An 18171-nucleotide genomic window follows, 5' to 3' on the forward strand; every position below is an offset into this window, starting at 1 on the left:
TAATTTTCAATAATTTACCTTTTCAATAGCCGTAATAAAGAGAGCAGACGGCAGAAATTGAACGATTCAAATAATTGGCAAAAAATCAATTGGAAAACAAAACAAAAAAAATTTAAAAAAATGTATATGGAAAAGTCACGTTTTCTAATTTTTTTTTACAAACCATCATCATTGGATCCCCTTCAAAGTGGTTCAGTCCACTTTTCATTTCATGCAAAGGTTTAGTCAGCTATATCGAACAGGTAAAACCCCAGCTAATTTTTATATTTAAGATTAATAACAAGTCGTATTAATATTTATCGGTGTACAAAGGAATTGGAAAATATTACAGATTTTTCAAGCTTTAAAAGTAATTGAAATTGAAATGCATATGTATGGACTTCATCACGGTATAGAAAAAGTTGAAAAAAAGTTTTAAATTACGGTACTATTACCCCAATTATCTTAAGGAAATCACTAAATTAATAAATGAAGGTGAACTGTGTAATCATTATAAGAATGATCATATTTCTTACTAAATACCATTAAAAATTACACAATCAATTTACAAAATTAGAAAGAAATATGTTGACGATTTTTGGAAATGGCATAATGAAAGTTATTCAACATGTATCGATTAATTTTCTTAGTTTGTTGTGACAGAAAAAGTTAACGCATTGAATTGTTTGAAAAGCAAGAAAGCATTGTTAATAATCTTTAATTGAATGGGTCCTCCAAAAACCTTAAAAGTTGACCAAGATCAAGGTTTTTTCTTCTTCTTAATTGGCGTAGACACCGCTTACGCGATTATAGCCGAGTTAACAACAGCGCGCCAGTTGTTTCTTCTTTTCGCAAGGTGGCGCCAATTGGAGATTCCAAGGCAAGCCAGGTCCTTCTCCACCTGGTCCTTCCAACGGAGTGGAGGTCTTCCTCTTCCTTTGCTTCCCTCGGCGGGTACTGCGTCAAATACTTTCAGAGCTGGCGTGTTTTCATCCATTCGGACGACATGACCAAGCCAGCGTAGCCGCTGTTTCTTAATTCGCTGAACTATGTCAATGTCGTCGTATATCTCGTACAGCTCTTCGTTCCATCGAATGCGATATTCGCAAAGGACCATAAATCTTTGGCAGAACTTTTCTCTCGAAAACTCGCAACGTCGACTCATCAGTTGTTGTCATCGTCCAAGTCTCTGCACCATATAGCAGGACGGGAATTATGAGTGACTTAAAGAGTTTGGTTTTTGTTTGTCGAGCGAGGACTTTGATCTCAATTGCCTACTCAGTCCGAAGCAGCACCTGTTGGCAAGAGTTATCCTGCGTTGGATTTCTAGGCTGACATTGTTGGTGGTGTTTACGCTGGTTCCAAGATAGACGAAATTATCTACGACTTCAAAGTTATGACTGTCAACAGTGACGTGAGTGCCAAGTCGCGAGGGCGACGACTGTTTGTTTGATGACAGGAGATATTTCGTCTTGCCCTCGTTCACTGCCAGACCCATTTCTTTTGCTTCCTTGTCCAGTCTGGAGAAAGCAGAACTAACGGCGCAGGTGTTGAGCCAGCAGATGTACACTCTTATAGAAGATGGTACCTTCTCTATTTAGTTCTGCATCTCGAATTATTTTCTCCAGAAGTTGGTTGAAGAAGTAGCACGATAGGGAATCACCTTGTCTGATACCAAATTCAGACATCGCGGCATAAAGGCAGCTCCTGTTCGTGCTGTCGAAAGCAGCTTTGAAATCGACGAAGAGGTGGTATTTTCCAAGATTTGGCGCATGGTGAATATCTGGTCGGTTGTTGATTTTCCAGGTCTAAAGCCACACTGATAAGGTCCAATCAGTTTGTTGACGGTGGGCTTTAATCTTTCACACAATACGCTCGATAGAACCTTATAGGCGATGTTGAGGAGGCTTATCCCACGGTAGTTGGTGCAGATTGTGGGGTCTCGCTTTTTGTGGATTTGGCATAGCACACTTAAATTCCAATCGTTGAGCATGCTTTCGTCCGACCATATTTTACAAAGAAGCTGATGCCCCCGCCGCTTTGTTGTTCTTCAGACGGGTAATTGCTATTCGAACTTCTTCTTGGTCGGGCAATGGAACGTCTGCTCTATCGTCATCGATTGGGGAATCGGGTTTTCGCCTTCTCCTAGCGTTGTGAGTTCACTGCCATTCAGCAGGCTGGAGAATTGTTCCCTCCATAATTTAAGTATACCTTCTGTAAGCAGCCGCCGCATTTTTTCGTAGTATTTTCGAGCATTACCCCTGTCGGCCAGCTTATCAAGCTCTTCGTACTCACGCATTTCGGCCTATTTCTTTTTCTGTCTGAAAATGCGTCCCGCTTCCCTCTTCAACTCTCGGTATCTATCCCATCCCGCACGTGTAGTGGTCGATCGTAACGTTGCGAAGTAGGCAGTCTGTTTTCTCTCCGCTGCGACACGGCACTCCTCGTCGTACCAGCTGTTCTTTTGCACTTTCCGAAAACCAATGGTTTCGGTTGCAGCTGTACGTAAGGAGTTTGAAATGCCGTCCCACAGTTTTCTTATACCGAGTTGTTGATGAGTGCTCTCAGAGAGTGCAAGCCGAGTAGAAAATCTTTCGGCTGTCTGTTGTAATTGCAGTTTCTCGACTTCGAACCTTCCTTGTGTTTGTAGGCGTGTGTTTTTTGCTGCACAGAGGCGGGTGCGAATCTTGGCTGCAACAAGATAGTGGTCCAAGTCGATGTTAGGACCACGGAGCGCACGCACATCTAAAACACTGGAGACGTGTCTTCCGTCTATCACAACATGATCGATCTGGTTGGTAGTTTTTCGATCCGGAGACAGCCAGGTAGCTTGATGAATCGTTTTATGCTGGAATCTAGTACTACAGATAACCATATTTCGGGCCCCGGCGAAGTCGATCAGCTTCAACCCATTTGGGGATGTTTCGTCGTGGAGGCTGAATTTACCGACCATAGTGCCAAAGATACCTTCTTTACCCACCCTGGCGTTAAAGTCGCCAAGCACGATTTTGACATCGTGGCGGGGGCAGCTCTCATAAGTGCGCTCCCAGCACTCATAAAAGGCATCTTTGGTCACATCGTCCTTCTCTTCCGTCGGGCGTGGGCGCAGATCAGCGATATGTTGAAGAACCTCGCCTTGATGCGGATTGTGGCTAGACGTTCTCTCTCCCACCACGAATCCCACACCAAACTTGCGCTCCTTTATATGGCCACTGTAGTAAATGCCACAAGCACCTACTCGTCTCTGTCCTTGTCGCGTCCATCGCATTTATTGGACGGCGGTGATGTCAGCCCTTATTTTTACGAGGACATCAACCAGCTGGGCAGCGGCACCTGCCCAATTAAGGGACCGGACATTCCAGGTGCATGCCCTTAAATCGCAGTCCTTTTTTCTTTTGCCATGGTCGTTATCAAAAGGGCGGTCTCTCATCAGAGGCTGGTTGTTAGTTTTCATTGGTACTGTTATTTACGTGGCGGGTCCCAAACCCAGCGCACAACCCTATGTAGGGGATATTTCGCTTTCTCACTTCAGCTCGCCTTCAAACGGATGTTCGTAGGCTACCCAGAGGATGCTTGGTCAAAGACCGGAAGTCGTGAGCTGCTTGAGTCATATGTAAAAGAATCGTTTCTGGCCACTCCCAAGCGAATGGCGATCAGAGAACTTTCCTCACTTGCGTGAACTTCTACGCATGACTCCATCCTCCAATTTTTAAGGTTTTCAAGGTTTAAATAATATAAATATCAATCAGTGGTGTAATTATTCAGCCCTATTCTGCATTTCGATTACGTTCCCGCTCTACGCTCCGTCTGAATCGAAAATAGGTATTCTGAGTTACGATTGGATTGAAAGAAGAAGAGGAAGAGCTGTAGCTCTTTCGAAGTCAGCTGTTTGCCTTGAAACGTGTGAAAATGAAACATAACAAAGCAAAAATACACAAATTATTGTTGGTTTATTAAAATAAAGAAATTATATCGCGTTTTTTTTTTTTTAAACACTAACATGGAATCAGTAGCGGCAGCGATATTACTTGAGGAGGAGAGCAATGCATTATTCAAAATATGCCCTACATTATTCTATTAAATAAAAACAATTGCATTCAGTGCATTTTACAGCTCCTATATTATTAGAAAAGTAAATGCTTTTATTTCATTTCACAGCTGTTATATAAATGAATAATAGTAAAATAAATAAAAGGCTAACAATTCAAAAATTACTACTTTGAATCCGGCTTATAATTTGGATCTAATCTTAGCATTTGCATTTTTATTTCTACTTTTCCTTCACCAGCTCTTCCTTAATTCTGTTGTGTCGCTTCTGTTCTTCAAGTTGCTTCACTGCAGTCTCCGCCAAAGTTTCTAGAGAACGATTCATGTGCCGTAAATATGAAGTAACTTCTTCCATTTTACCAAAGGCAGCTTCATTGAATTTTTTCGTCTCTGCATAAAATTCTTTTTGATTTGTATCTGTTGCTTAAGTAATGAAGAAGTGCTCTGATTGTCTGCTCTAGCCTCTCTATTTTGGCTGCTAGCTCTAGTGGTTGAAGGGATATCATCCCTTTCCAAACCCGTCAAAGCTATCACCTTTTCATCAAGTGGGCTTATGCGTTGTAAACGACAAGGACCTCCACCGGTGCTCATCCTTTCTTTTTTGTTATGCGATAATTTTCGCTTCATGTAGCATTTTCAGTCAATCCAGACCTGCACGAAAACGTTAGATTTAACTTAATTTTTTAAAATTAATTGTAGGTAATACCCTACCTCCATGTATTGGAATCTTTTGTTGGTGGGCCAAGTGCATTTAAATTCCTTGCAACCTCCTCCCAAAACTCCTGTACTTCTTCCTTCGGTCGCTTTTGGAAGCCCTGCGCAATATCTCTTTCCGTGGCCATCATATCACACAATTTTTTCGTATTGCTCTGCCGTTGTTACTTTTGACCTGCAAACATATCAAAAATATAATTTAAGCACAAACAACCAAGGACACCACCATTATGTCTTTTACAACTATAATCATAAAGTTTTACTTACATATTTGAGGAAATTATTTTATCCAAGTGCACGAAAATGAATATATAACGGCTTTCCGCCGACAAAACTTCAACGTACAAAAACGTAATTACGATCGCAATGCAGAATACATAGAATTGGAATTTTCGAAGTTGAATCGAAACGCAGAATACCAAAGTTGCCAATCGGAGAAAATTTCGATTCGAGTAGAAATGCAGAATAGGGCTGATTTAACCCATACTATAGATCCCGTCATACGATTTTTTCGAAAATTTATGGGAAGTTTATATTGGTCATAGAAGTTACTCTGCGAAATTTCAGGTTTGTAAATTTCAGCAGAACTGAGATATGCGATTGGTTATAAAATATCCAATGGGCTAATAAGGTTCTAGGTGCACCTCGAATTTAATATATGTACATATGTGAAAACTTGTTGATCAGCTGGTCGTCAAATGTCGATCAAAATCAACAGTGTTACGAAGTAGAAAGAAGTGAAATTGCAATTGTGAAATAGTTCGAGTGTTGATATTGTGTAATAAATGGAAATATATATAAAAAACGCATGAAATGCACATACAATGTAAGTTCTTAATATGCAAGGAACTGCAGTTGGAAGTAGACAGCTGGAGCGACAATGATGAACCTGGACGACATGCAAGAAAAATAAATAAAAATCGAAATGTCGTAGTAATAAAAATTACAAATTTGAGAATTAACCCTACTATCAAAGTAGAAACATCAAAACACCATAACGTCACATTCGACAACTTGTTTACGATCCACAATTTGACGTGTCATACATGGAAATTTGGCAACTGCCAATGAGCGTCAAATTAGCATCAATCGTCTTCATTTATTAGGCATGAAAGAAGTGAAGAAGAAACCGCGGGGAACATCCGATTTGGTAATCGACAGAACTAATAATATATTAGTAAAGCGCTGGAATGACAATTCAGTAATAATCAGATTTTCAAACAATTGCATTCTATGACTCCTTTTTGATTGTTTTTTAATTGACGAGTAACTTTTTGGAACATACGCCAATGTGTCATGTTAAAATATACGATCGGAAAATGACGATTATTGATCAACCCTTATTAATACACGAATATAGTCAACAGATGGAAGGCGTTGACTTATTCGACAATGCTATGAACAACTACCGTAATAAGGTATGTGGAAAGAAATAGTACTGGCTTATAAATGCATCCGAAGCAGCAATTGTAAATGCATGAAAACTAAAAGTTTTATGTGCAAAATATGATAACTCCAAGGTGTTTAGTCAATTTGACTTCCTTGTGGAAATTGCAGAAGCTTTAATAACTCAAACCATTCCACGACGATGTGGTGGAGGGCATAATAACAATATCAGTAAACGTACTTCATTTAATGTCAAAACTGGGTAGATGTGCTCGCTGCCATTAATGTGAAGAACAAACTCAGTTTGGTTGCAGAAAATTTAATGTAATACTTCAGCATTCAAACAATGCTGTTTTGACTTCCATAATGGGTTACCACAACATGAAGGGAAAATAAAAAAATTATCAATAAACTTATAAAAAAAAGCTTTGGTTAGCTTTAATATGAATTAGCATTCAAACGATTAAAAAAACTATGTGTTTAAACAAAATTGAAATTTCTATTTCACTATTTTTTTTAACATATAGTACACACATCTACCCAATGGGTATTTCAATACCCAAGTGATTATATTCAGCTCCAGGATCTTAGCGGGCTAAAAATTATTTTTTTAGTTTTTGTTTTTCAAGAAAATCCTTTACAAATCCGTTTTTATTTTCTGGTTTGCTGGAAAGCTTTGAAAATACATTTTCTGATTTTTTAAAATATCTCAACTTTGACCTTGAAAATTCGAATTATTTTCTCCAGCAGTAAATTGAAGAAGTCGCACTATGGAGAGTCGCCTTTTCTGAAGCCTCGTTTGGTATCGAAGAAGTGGTGGGTGTCGATCATATTTTCACGGGTCCGTTGTTGATTTTTCATGCCTGAAGCCACATTGATAAATTCCGATCAGTTTGTTTACGATGGGTTTTAATCTTTCACGCAGATTGTGGATTGGGCAGAACACACTTAATTTTCAATCGTCGACCATATTCTGCAAAAAAGCTGATGAATGCTGCTTATCAGTTCTTCGTCGCCGTATTTGAGTAGCACGGCCGGCAATTCATCGGTCTTCGGCGATTTGTTGTTTTTAGACGGGTAATTGCTAAACGAGTGGCGCGCTGTTGTTAACTCGGCTATAATCGCGTAAGCGGTGTCTACGCCAATTAAAAAAAAAATGCAATTCGAATTTCTTTATGATCGACCAATAAAATGTCTCTCCATCGTCATCGATTGGGGAATCGGGTTCATCACCTCCTGGTGTATCGCATATACTATGATATATACGTATATGTGAATGATACCTCAATAAAATTTATCGAGAATATAATCGATATATGGCTTTTTTTAATAATAATACGCAACGATTACCCTCCTCCCGCTCAACCGACGCGAGGGCCGCAATCTGCAAACAAGCGGAATCAGCCGAGTGATAAAAGTCAAGAGAGTTTTCAGAGTTGCGATCTTAAGCTGCCCAATTAAAATAAAGAATTAGGTTAAAGTTAGTTTACTATTTTTAAATATTATTTGTTAAGAGTAGATAAAATAACTTTTTTAATGGTAAGGAGTGAGTCTGTTAGATCAAATGTGCTGCAAGGAAAATTAAAATCCTGACATATACGGCGGAATGGTTCGTTTAACTAAAAATTTGTTCTAGAAAATTTTATAAGTAAAAATAATTTCGGCCAAAAGTAAAAATTGTTTTTGAACGGACTCTAACTTCTCAAAATGGACTTGATAACTATCTTTCTTATCACAGAAGCATACTTTAGTATAGACCTCACCAAAAATCTAATGAATGAATGAATTTCATTTTAACTATGGAGTTACTCCCAGATTAACTAAACTGCATACTTGATTTTTTTAAGGTCCAATGGCATATCGTTTCTAACACACCAATAAACTATGTTGTTTAAGTCTGTTTGCAACTGACATCTTTCACTATTTAAAGTAAAAAGGGACATTAATTAAATCAGAAAAAGTATCGTTAAACACAACTTGTTGAGTTCTATTACTAAGATAAGAACCCATTTCAAAAATATTGGTTGAAAATAAAGAAGATATATTTTATTCAAAAGAATTCAAAATATTGGTTAACATTATCAAAAGCTTTACTAAAATCTGTGTATATAACATCAGTATGCTTATCCTCCCTAAAGCCCGTTGATACATGTGATACAAATCCAAGCAAATTCTTCTTCTTCTTAATTGGCGTAGACACCGCTTACGCGATTGTAGCCGAGTTAACAACAGCGCGCCAGTCGTTTCTTCTTTTCGCTACGTGGCGCCAATTGGATATTCCAAGCGTAGCCAGGTCCTTCTCCACCTGGTCCTTCCAACGGCCTTAGCAGAACGGGAATTATGAGTGACTTATAGAGTTTGGTTTTTGTTTGTCGAGAGAGGACTTTTCTTCTCAATTGCTTACTCAGTCCGAAGTAGCACCTGTTGGCAAGAGTTGGCGTTGGATTTCTAGGCTGACATTGTTGGTGCTGTTTACGCTGGTTCCAAGATAGACGAAATTATCTACGACTTCAAAGTTATGACTGACAACAGCGACGTGGGAGCCAAGTGGCACGACGACTGTTTGTTTGATGACAGGGAATATTTCGTCTTGCCCTCGTTCACTGCCAGACCCATTTCTTTTGCTTCCTTGTCCAGTCTGGAGCAAGCATAACTAACGGCGCGGGTGTTGAGCCAGCAGATATACACTCTTATAGAAGATGGTACCTCCTCTATTTAGTTCTGCAGCTCGAATTATTCTCTCCAGAAGTTGGTTGAAGAAGTCGCACGATAGGGAATCACCTTGTCTGAAACCTCGTTTGGTATCGAACGGCTCGGAGAGGTCCTTCCCGATTCTGACGGGGCTTTTGGTGTTGCTCAACGTCAGTTTACACAGCCGTATTAGTTTTGCGGGGATACCAAATTCAGACATCGCGGCATAAAGGCAGCTCCTGTTCGTGCTGTCGAAAGCAGCTTTGAAATCGACGAAGAGGTGGGTATTTTCCAAGATTTGGCTCATGGTGAATATCTGGTCGGTTGTTAATTTTCCAGGTCTAAAGCCACACTGATAAGGTCCACTCAGTTTGTTGATGGTGGGCTTTAATCTTTCACACAATACGCTCGATAGAACCTTATGCACGATGTTGAGGAGGCTTATCCCACGGTAGTTGGCGCAGATTGTGGGGTCACTTTTCTTATGGATTGGGCATAGCACACTTAAATTCCAATCGTTGGGCATGCTTTCGTCCGACCATATTTTACAAAGAAGCTGATGCATGCTCCTTATCAGTTCTTCGCCGCCGTGTTTGAATAGCTCGACCGGCAATCCGTCGGCTCCTGCCGCGCACACACATCTAAAACACTGGAGACGTGTCTTCCGTCTATCACAACATGATCGATCTGGTTGGTGGTTTTTCGATCCGGAGACAGCCAGGTAGCTTGATGAATCTTTTTATGCTGGAATCTAGTACTACAAATAACCATATTTCGGGCCCCGGCGAAGTCGATCAGCCTCAACCCATTTGGGGATGTTTCGTCGTGGAGGCTGAATTTACCGACCGTAGTGCCAAAGATACCTTCTTTACCCACCCTGGCGTTAAAGTCGCCAATCACGATTTTAACATCGTGGCGGGGGCAGCTCTCATAAGTGCGCTCCAAGCACTCATAAAAGACATCTTTGGTCACATCGTCCTTCTCTTCCGTCGGGGCGTGGGCGCAAATCAGCGATATGTTGAAGAACCTCGCTTTGATGTGGATTGTGGCTAGACGTTCATTCACCGGAGTGAATGATAGTACTCGGCGACGGGTAAATACCACAACGACCTACTCGTCTCTGTCCTTGTCCCGTCCATCGCATTTCTTGGACGGCGGTGATGTCAGCCTTTATTTTCCCGAGGACATCAACCAGCTGGGCAGCGGCACCTTCCCAATTAAGGGACCGGACATTCCAGGTGCATGCCCTAATATCATTGTCCTTATTTCGTTTGCCATGGTCGTCATTAAAAGGGGGGTTTCTCATACGAGGCTGTTGGTAGTTTTTCCTTGGGGTGAGCTTTTTTACGTGGCGGGTGCCAAACCCAGCGCACAACCCTATGGGGATGTTTCGCCTTGAACACATGACTCCATCCTCCTCCTCCTCCAAGCAAATTAGTTATTGTTTTTTCCCCCTTTACGAAAACCGTGCTGAGCGCAAGAAATTAGTGGAGAGATCCAGAAGGTTATGTCGTCTGTTATAATTGTTTCAAAAAGTTTAGGTATTCCTGACAACTTTGCTATTCCCCTATTGTTTTCAATGGATGACCTAAATTCACTTTTATGTAATGGAATTATAAATGACGTTTTTCATATTGAAATAAGAAATGCGCTAAATAGTTTTGTTAAGGGTTTATACATATATATTTTTGGCAAATTTTTTTTAGAAAGCAAGTGGGAATCATATCTGGGCCATAATTAAATGATTGTTTTAACATATTTAGCTGATATAAGACGTCTACTTCGGAAATGATGCATAATAGAAATCAGACAAAGGAAATGTACACGAAAATTTTCGAGTGAATGAAAATAGTGTGTGTACGAGTATCATTAATTTTATTCGTACAACCCAAGAATTGGGTAAGGAATAGAGGTGTCAACGTGTTTAACTCGTAGCTCGGCATTCCATCTCAAGTTTACCATCCTATATGCAGGTATTAGAATGTACATATAATCCACTAACGAAAAAATAAACTAGAATACACCTAAATGGACGACTTGTGTTAACTTTTTGTTTAAGAGTAATATTAGATGATGTTGGCTTTTGTGTAACTCTATTGATATAGTAACAACTGTGCCGCTAAGTGGTCACAACAACTATTTATATGTACCATTTGCCAATTTCAAGTTCACAATTTCAAAATTTACAATTCCGAGGAAATGGAGCATTGTCATATAATAAAATTATTATTTTTTTAAAGAAGTACTACGCAAATGTACTTCAATCATCCCGAGTATTGGCCCGACAAAGGTTATTTTTTTAGAGCAGTGCCGAAGGCCGCCAACGGAAAACAAAGTACTACGCAAAAGTACTTCATTCACCCTGGGTATTGGCTCGACTAGGGTATTTTTTTTAGAGCGCTGACGAAAGCCCCCAGCGAAAATAAAAACAAAGAAAACGCTGTCGTTAAACAATCCTTCATATTTGGTTTTTAAGATGTGGCTCGTTTTATATTTAAATATACAAAGTGAAAAATGTGAAAAAGTTTAGTGAAACATTGAGAAATACTACGTGTTATTGATACAAAATTTTGAATTTTTAATCGGGAATGTTTTAAAAAATATAAGTGTTAGCAACATCTGGAGAAGATCCACTATCAGCACATACCTCACGAAACTCGTGGTTTTTACTAGACCGCCAAAGTAATCGGAATCGTGCCCATCCTTGTATATGAATTTGTTTATGTAACCTCGATAATTATTTCTAGCAAATATGTCTGCCCGTCCGACCGTCCGACCGTCCGTGGACGTATAAAGATAAAAAATTGAGATATCTTCATGAAACTTAGCATGCAGGTTCCTTAGTACAAAAAATACGAGTTCCCAGATCCTTAAGATATATAACGGTAATTTGGTACAGGGGCTCGCCAAAAATTTTGAAAAAAGGGCGGGACTTCTCTAATAAGGTTAACGTACATATCTTTTAAATCACTAAAGCTACAACGACCAAATTTGCTCAGCACAAAAATTATAAGAACTCCTGCCTACAGTGCGAAAATCGATATAATCGGTGGATAACCTCCGTACCGTTATTGGCCAGAGACTTTAAGTTTTACTTCCGAGATAGTATAAGATGACTTTATAGGACCCGAAGTAAAAATTAGACGATGGACGTGGCACCGCTCACCTTTTGGTGATAACAAATATCTCCGGAACCGACCGATCTATTTCGAATTTACTAAATTTAGTACATAGCATTATTCTTATATTATAATGACACAGTGTGAAAATAGGCGAAATCTGCCTGCAACCACTCCTACTTCCCAAATAACATAATTTTAAATTCCAATTTATTCTTTTACTTTTCAGTACACAAATCAAGAAGTATATAATAGAACGGGATATAATTTTGCTCTAATAATTCCTTTGAAGCATGTCACCTTATGACCAAAAATTGTTTAAATCCATACAAAAATATTCAAACCCCTAGGTACCAAATATGTGGACTTCAGTATTTATAGTTGACATATTGGCCGATATTTTCGGTCTAAAGTAGGGATGCAAACATCGTGAAATGAAACATCGATAGTTCGATGTATCGATCTTTCTTCAAACAACATCGAAATCAAAAACATCGGCCATTGAAACATCGATGGATTTTTGAACTTTTTTAACGTATTTTATTAGTGAGGAAAAAGTTTATTTCAGAACCATAAATAAGTGAAATACAGTAGTACGCCTTTAATTGATATATATTTTAGCTACCTATTAAAACCTTTTCTCAATAAATAAAAGATATAAATAGTTTTTGAACAAACAACAAATTATTTATTTAAAACAGAATTTAAAAATAACAATTTGGAAAGTTTTTTCCCTGTCAAGCGATTTCTTTGCTGTGTGATCGTTGCTCCAGCTTTAGAAAACAGTCATTCACTAGGGACTGAAGTGGCCACAATGGAAAAATATTTGGAAGCTTGTTTATACAATTCAGGAAATACATTTTTCATATCATCCCACATTTCTGTTGGATTCTGATTGATAGAAGCAACAGCTAATCCAAGATACATTTGCACTTCAACTTCCGTTGTTGTTATAGCAGATAAATTGGAAAACTTACATTTCATATTTTGGTGGGCCAACTGTTTATGATGGCTCCGACGTACCAACACCATTATTTGCATCCTTTATGAAATTTGGAAGGGTATTATTTCTTTTTCGCCAAACAAGCTTCTATTTAATTTCATCATGGTTGAATCATTATCAGTTACACAAGCAGAAACTTTATTTATGCAAACGTTCCACTCGTTGAAAAGTGTAAACATAGTTTCTTCTAAATAAGCTGCTGTATGACTTTCGTGCAGTTCGATTACTCCTAACGTCCCACTCAACAAACGTAAATTGTCCAAAAAATGAATTGTTACCCCAAGGAACGACTGATTTTTCATTGTCTCCGTCTATATGTCATACGTTAGGCAATAACTGTCGCACTTACGAATATACTCTTTGAAAATTGAAGACAGCGCTTCATATTTTTCATCCACTGTAATTTAATTGTTTTCTACTTGGGACTTTTAAAAAGCGTAACCAGTTCTTTTCATCATCTGCAGAAAACCTTTTCCTTCTACAGTGGATAATGGCTTGTTGTCCATTATAATATATTTCACAATTGCTTCAGTAATTTTCCTTGATTTAGGGTCATCTTGGTAAGAAATACTTTTGACCTGCTCAAAAAAGTCTTTAACATTAGGTTGGATCAGCGCAGGCAACTGATCCGATTTATTTTGCAGTACTGATGGTGTACATGTACTAGGAGACGATTCAATACATGCAGTCTTCTTATTACTCACTTGACGCTGTCGTCCCAGCGGTTGGTAATATGTTAATTATTTCAGAAATTTTTCGCGGTTTTGGTTCCGAGTCCGGCGTAGTTTGTGAGGAGCATTCTGCATTATCAACTTGATCGAGTAATACCTTTTTATGTACATTCTCAACGCGTTTTTAATTTCTTGTTGCAGAGTTTGCATGTGGCGGATGCATCTGAATTTCTTATAAAGAAGCTCCAGACCTTGCTTTTTAATTTTGAAGGCCAGTCACCGACTAAACCTCGTACTGAGCAGTTGAGTTAGCGTCTTTCTCTGAGTTTATAGCTATTCATATACATAGCTCTCTTTTGGTGTTCTTTTTTTTTGCACTACGATCTGCTTACTTAAGTAACGCGATTAATACTTATTTTAAGTGAGAAATATAATCCAATACTTATATCAGTGTATTATAATTTTTCCACTATGCCCCCGGCGGGCTTCCAGTTCGGGGACAACAGGTTTGCTGCACTGGCCCAAGGTCCCCAACCAAAACGTAAAAAATCGTATCAAAAACTGCAAGATGCTTTTCCTGACTTACCGCCAATAAAAAGTGATGACCCAAAGTATATTGTGATTAAATCCGACGAGAATTCTACACCCCTTTCGAAGGTTTCTTGTTTACGTGTTTACAATGCCTTACTTACCGTGAGCAAAGATATAAACAAAATTAGTGAATTACGCGACGGCAGCCTATTACTGCTAGTGAAAAATAAGCAAGTAGCAGAAAAGTTTATAAAAACGAAATGTCTTTTCAACATTGGCGCTGTTAGCGCTAGCTATCATCAACATCTTAATTGTAACAAAGGCACCATTTATGCACCGTTTTTAAACGATGTGCCTGAAAGCGAAATAACAGAAGGACTGAGTTCTTACGAAGTTTCCGCGGTTTATAAGTTCACTCGCAAAGTTGAAGGTGTTATAAAGCCTACTGGTGTTATGCTAATATCATTCAACAGTTATTCCCTTCCAAACAAAATAAACATCGCATGGAGGATGACCTCTGTGCGACCGTACGTGCCTAATCCAATGCGCTGCAGGTCATGCCAAAAATTGGGTCATACGCAAAAACATTGTAAAGGTTCCCCAACATGCGAAATTTGCAATTTCCCTTCTCCACACGATAATGACTGCATCCGAGTTATGTGTGCGAATTGTTCTGGCGAGCATCGTTCTTCTGACTATACGTGTCCAAAGTATATGCAAACCAAAGAAATTTTAAAAATAAAGACACTAGAAAAGTGCAATATGCACGAAGCCCTTAACAAGTATAGAGAAAATACTTCCCTCCCTTCCCTCACTGCTAGCTTTGCACATGTGCTTCAACGTACAAAAGAGGTATCCTCTGTATCCACCACACCAACAAAAATTTCAGCCATCAACAATTCCACAAAATCTAAAAATACTCATAGAATTGCCGACAATGACTTGCCTAGTACATCAAAACAAAACGCAGAGGTCACCTCTGCTCCCAACTCATCAATAAACTCTTTAACTAGAAAAAATCACTCATCAAACGCCAACAACAAACATATTTCCATCAACAAGCCTGCATCGATCAGTTCAGACTACAACAACGTCTCACATTCAGCTAAAAATATCAGCGACAACTGTACCCAACAAGCCTCTTTCTTAAATCCCAAACTTTTCAGTCCAACAACAGCCTCTCTCATTTCTAACTTAAACAACTCCTTAAACTCGCTTAATAAATATACTGACTTCAACAACACTACTACCAACACTACCGTGCAGTCTAATCCACCTAATCACGAAAATCTCTTTCCAACAACAAGCAATTCCAACGATAATCAATACTCTACTGAACATACTGAACAAATAGAAATTGACTCTGAATAAATACGCTTAGCTTTTACTCTCTTTTGAACTAGTACTCAATTGGTGACACTCAGCTTCAACTGACTGCTCATACGAGTTGATATTCGAGCTCTCTTCTGTTTCCCTTTTTCTTTTTTTCCTACATATGTATATACAAGATCATGCCCCAGCTATTATACTCTTAAATGAAACTCACATCTCTTTCAACTTGTCGGCTTTTACTCCTAAGCAGTACATTGGCATGTTTCACAATCTTCCACATATTAGCACAGGTAAAAGAGGTATTGCGATTCTCATAAGAAGAGATATTCCACACAAAATTAATGCCATTCAATCCAACTTGCTGGCTATGTCGATCGAAATTATCTTAGTTAAAAAAATCACCATTACCTGCACCTATATTGCACCAGATGAACATTTTACCAGTACAGACATCCTGCAATTAATCAACCAAGCTTCCACTCCTTTAATTTTCGCTGGTGATTTTAATGCATGGAGTCCACTATGGGGCTCTCCAATAGCCAACAAGAGGGGCAAATGCATTGAAGACGCTTTACTTTCCTCTAACTTAATATGTTTGAATAACGGATCCGCGACACATTTTTCCACTCACTCCACTTTTTCCCATGTAGATCTTACAATGTGCACCGACACACTTGCCACAGAGTGCGAATGGAGTATACTCGATCACCTGCATGGAAGCGATCACTTCCCCATTGTACTAAAATTGCACCTAGGTTCAACAACTAAAAACCACAAAATAAATAAGGTATTCAAAACTGATTACGCTGATTGGGAGAAGTTTCAGACACATTGCGAGATAAATGGCAATAATACCCCAATATCTGACAACCCTAACCAAGAAAGTGCGAGGTTAACAAAAATTATCCGTTCAGCAGCGAATGTTAGCATTCCTCATACAAAGCCAACAGCAAGTTCAAAGAGTGTTCCTTGGTAGAATAAAGAAATCGCTGAATTGCGGGCAAAAAAACAGACAGCTTGGTATGAATCACAAACGCGCTCGATCACTAGTCAACTTAATATCTTTCAGGAAAGCCAATGCTCTTTCCCGTCGTTCCGCGAAACAGGCCAAGCGTAAATGTTTTCAGGATTTCACAAGCAAAATAAATCCTTCGTCTAGTCCTAAGTTAATATGGAACGCTTTAAAAAATCTTTCTGGAGTGCCTAGAAATCTAACCATTCAATGCGTAAAGGGGCCAACAAGTTTGGTAACCAATCCATCCGATATTTCCGAGTTATTTGCAAACCACTATTCTGAAACAAGCTCAGATATTTCATTCAGCACACAGTTTCAAACCTCTAAAACCACCACACTGTCCAACACTTCCTACTCTGTCTCCCCTCTTTCTTTTTCTGCTAAACAAATAGAAACCAGCATTTCATTGTCTGAATTCGAGTTCGTTGCATCTACCGTTAAGGGTAAGTCCCCGGGGCAAGATAAAATTTCTTATCCAATTATCAGACATATGCCAAAAAGTCTCAAGCTCCGATTGGTAAAGCTTTATAACAAAATTTTCAATAATGGTGTCTACCCCCAATTTTGGAAAACGTCCTGTGTTATACCAATACTTAAACCACACAAATCCTTCGATGAACTTGCTAACTATAGGCCGATTTCCCTCCTTCCATGTATGGGCAAAATTTTGGAAAAGATCGTGGCTAACCGCTTGATGTGGTATGCTCAGCGAAACAAGTTCATATCACCGAATCAAGTCGCCTACAAAAAAGGTCAAGGCACGTTAGATGCTTTAATCCAACTAAACTACTTCACTACTAATGCTTTGTCCAGCAAAAACCACGTGTCCGTACTATCTCTGGACTTTCACAGAGCTTTCGACAAAATTGGAGCCCATATTATTATTCGACAACTTAGAAAATGGAAAATAGGCCAGAATATGATACGTTTTATTACTAACTTTCCCACAAACAGAAAACTCAAAGTCAACGTAAATGGTTTTCTTTCTTCAACACTCCCGCTTTCTAATGGTACGCCGCAAGGCTCACCTCTTTCAGCCCTCCTTTTTATCATTGCTTTCGATGATATTAGTAGGATGATAAAAAATTACAAAGGAGTTGAGCACCGGATCTATGCTGACGATGTCCTAATCTACACAAAAGTCTCTGACGTTAATTTTGCTCAATCCTTATTTACTAATATACTCGCCAGAATTGAGACTTGGTCACTGGAGTCTGGTGCTTCACTTTCCTTAGACAAAACACGTATCCTTCATGTATGTAGTTGCAACGGTATTTCACTAACCCAAAACCAAACTAACATCGAATGTAAAACACAGCTGAAAATACTAGGATTAATTTTTGACTCTAATTATAATTTTAATGCTCACTGTAAATATGTCAGAAACTCGTTAATGTCACGATTAAATATTGTTAAATATCTCTCGTTTAAGCATTCATTTATTCATCCGAACACACTAGTCAATGTTTTCAGAGCTTTGCTAACTTCAAAAATAGATTTTGGGCTCCCCATCTATATCAATTGCTCCAAAAGCAGTATCAACCTTTTAAATGTACCTTACCATTGCGCAATACGGCGAAGTCTCCGGGCCTTTCCAACCTCGCCAATAAAAACGATAATGGCTGAATCTGGTTTACCAACTATTCAAAATAAAATTATAGATTCTTCGCTTCAAATTCTTGC

The 18171-nt window shown here is 38.8% G+C and overlaps 1 protein-coding gene and 1 long non-coding RNA gene across 10 annotated transcripts in view; one reads left to right on the forward strand and one right to left on the reverse strand.

Moving 5' to 3' along the window:
* LOC120781719 (voltage-dependent L-type calcium channel subunit beta-2) overlaps positions 1–18171 on the forward strand; it is a 616781-nt gene that overhangs the window by 294655 nt on the left and 303955 nt on the right. The gene's annotated exons all lie outside the window — the stretch shown is intronic.
* LOC120781724 lies at positions 4512–5215 on the reverse strand. The gene is made up of 3 exons (XR_005706144.1): positions 5008–5215; positions 4738–4915; positions 4512–4677 (listed from the first exon to the last, which is right to left on the reverse strand). It is a non-coding gene; the product is annotated as an uncharacterized LOC120781724 (long non-coding RNA).

The sequence above is a fragment of the Bactrocera tryoni genome, unplaced genomic scaffold, assembly GCF_016617805.1.
Source record: "Bactrocera tryoni isolate S06 unplaced genomic scaffold, CSIRO_BtryS06_freeze2 scaffold_7, whole genome shotgun sequence".
Classification (NCBI taxonomy): domain Eukaryota; kingdom Metazoa; phylum Arthropoda; class Insecta; order Diptera; family Tephritidae; genus Bactrocera; species Bactrocera tryoni.